This window comes from Bidens hawaiensis, unplaced genomic scaffold (assembly GCF_021521415.1).
Source record: "Bidens hawaiensis isolate Kalapana, Puna unplaced genomic scaffold, B.hawaiensis_p1.1 tig00012136_1, whole genome shotgun sequence".
NCBI classification, from domain to species: Eukaryota; Viridiplantae; Streptophyta; class Magnoliopsida; order Asterales; family Asteraceae; genus Bidens; species Bidens hawaiensis.
In genome coordinates, this window is record NW_027491976.1 from 724508 (window position 1) to 727430 (window position 2923).

General features: G+C 37.5%; 1 non-coding gene across 1 annotated transcript; it reads right to left on the minus strand.

Annotated features, from left to right (window-relative positions):
- Positions 1–432: 432 nt before the first annotated feature.
- TRNAK-CUU (transfer RNA lysine (anticodon CUU)) lies at positions 433–505 on the minus strand. Its single transcript has one exon. It is a non-coding gene; the product is annotated as a tRNA-Lys (tRNA).
- Positions 506–2923: the final 2418 nt, after the last annotated feature.

Sequence of the window (2923 nt, forward strand, 5' to 3'; positions counted from 1 at the left end):
ATGTCCAAGGCTTGATTCAAAACTACTATCGAGCCGGGGGTCTCACCGGAAGCAGCCTCTCTATCCCTATGGGATAGAGGTAAGGCTGTCTACATCTTACCCTCCTCAGACCCTACCATAGCATTGCTATTGGTGGGATATACTGAGTACGATGATGATGATGCATGTGTGATTGAAATTATGGAGCTTAACTAACTTTGCTTGGGTACATCAGTTTCTAGATTCTAATGCTTATTCTTTTCACGTGTTATGAAACTATACAAATAATAACAAATGACTCGTTAATATGACTTCAAAAATTACCAGCATAAGTTAAATCATTGTCATAACCAGATCTCACATGAGCATAGACGCATAGTTAAAATTGGGGGCAAATTTGTTACTGTTAATATTGTTCTGGGAGAAAAAGTTGAAATGGTTGAAAAATATAAACGCCCACCGTGGGGCTCGAACCCACGACCACAAGGTTAAGAGCCTTGCGCTCTACCAACTGAGCTAGACGGGCAATTTGTTTTAGTGCTTAATCATGTTACTTTTGTAGCTAGTCACAAGTTTCGTTTATTTCTAGTATAGAATTTATAGATTATTGTTAGGACTTAGGATGCAAATACTGAGAGTCTTGGATGTCTTTATTTTCTTCTCGTCTTTATCCTCTCTACGAGTATAGTATTTAACATTTGTCGTAACATTAAAAGACTTTTCTAACGTACCCTCTTAGATTGTGGTATTAACATATATATAGAACCCCTTAGTTAACATAAGTGACATGTTTGAAGCATTATGTATTTTTGGTAACTATCATATAGAACAAACCTATGTACAACTTTACTCGCACAATATATTTTTAATAGATCATTTTAAACTTTTAGATTTACATGATTCATCTTATAAATAAAATGGTATAATAGTACTCATGGTTAATGCATTTCAAACAGATTTGCATCACCAATATTGTCCCCAAAAGATTGTGTCATGGAGTTGGAGGCATATAACAAAGCCTTTACGTTGGCATCACAAATTCTATGTAACATAATCATACTATAACAAGGCTGCAATGAGGCCTCACGGTAGGCAATAAAATGAAACCATGAATTAATAAAAGAATCAGATATATATGTTTGAAGAAAAGTGAGTTAAGTAAGATCAATGCTGTATAGTTTTCAATTAGTAACATCACAAACTATCAACAGTTTGTCTTTTAGTTTTATAGATCTTTGTTAGGTCTCCTTTTACACAAGGCTTAGCTTTTGTAACTAAAACTGACTTTGTCATATTGATAATGTTATAATCTAGGAACGAGTCGACACTCGACAGGCTCACATGTGTTTTTTGTATCTTAATCACAAATTTGGATGATTTACGTTTTGGCAGCGTACACTGGTTCAATCTTGTTTGTATCTCTTTCATATATGTAGGTACATTATTGACTAGTCAACTTCATAAGAAGGAACATGAACTTGATGATAAATTCAAGAAAATTAATCAATCAGACAAGATATTCTGGTTTGTGGCATGATGAAACACATATTTTGCAACAGAACACAATGATGTATCTGATTTTTTTGAATGATCTTTTGGTTGTTTAGAAGCATGGTTTAAATGGTTTATACTTAAAGTGGATGTTTACATCTAAAGTGGTGAAAAAATCACATTAAATAGCTTTCTTTTGTTTGTCCCCTTTTAACAAATAACAATTGATCTTGTATCCAGATTTTTAATCTTTTAATATGAAAAACAATAATAACTACCAAATTTATTACATAGTTAATTTAGGATATTTATATATTCCTAGCTTGTTGATTTTAGTCTTCTTTATAAGGTTAGTACTTGTTACATCATAGAAATCTATATATACTTTTCATTAGGTACCATATGTGATGGAAGTTTGACAATATTATTCGGTACCACATGTTGGATATGGCTGTATTTTTCCATTCACTTGGAAGATCATTAGTTCATACATATGTAAGTTTCGTCAACTGAAGAGGTAGGTCCCCGCAAAGCCCAGTTGGACCCGCAACACACCTTAGAGGTACGCCTGAGCAAAGATCAACTGGTTCCGCAGGACCCACCATGCTCAGAGAGATGAAGACCTTACACGCAGTAAGCCAGCTGTTCCCGCAGGAAAGCCTCCCGGTGGTACAGTACCCCGCCTGTTCCCGCAGCTGCGGATACAAGCCATGAGGAAAGGCTACCCGCACTAACAGTAAAGCTACACGCATAAGGCACTAACTCTTATACTTCAATAATGTCACCTGAAGAATGAATGAGCAAGGCGGGAATATTCCCGCCCAAAAGAGCCAGTCCGTACGCTTCCAGAAGATCTTTTGTACTATACCTACCAGAATTTGGACAAATAGACAAGATCTGACTAAAGCGACCCATGAACCAATCACAGGGTGACAGCTCACAGACAATAGTACCAGGAGGAGCACGCTCCAGTACAAAATGTCACTATCAGCCGCTGCCTACCCACCAACTCCCATCGTGGCACGAACATAGCCCATAGTTGGTGGAAAAGGAATATTATACAGCTGGCCGTACCTGCTTGGAAACCTACCTTCGGCTATAAATACTCACACCTTGGAACGGTATCATTATCTTATATCATCTTATCTTCTCTCTAGCTATTTCTCTCAATATACACTTATATTCAGAGCAATCTAGTCTGAGTCTCACGCCGAAGGGTGGTCACAAGGAGGAACCCCCCCCCCTTCTCAGTGACGAGCTCACGGTGTCTGTTTTGCAGGTCGAAAAGAACAACCATCTTTGCCGGACCTAACCCTCGTGGGAAACATCTACTTAACCCTAAGATTATCCTTAATCTACCGGGGTCACTTAGTGTTTCTTCATTGGCGCCATCCGTACATTAAGCTATAACTAATTCTCTCTCAGTTTTTTCAAACTTCTGGAAAGATGGTTA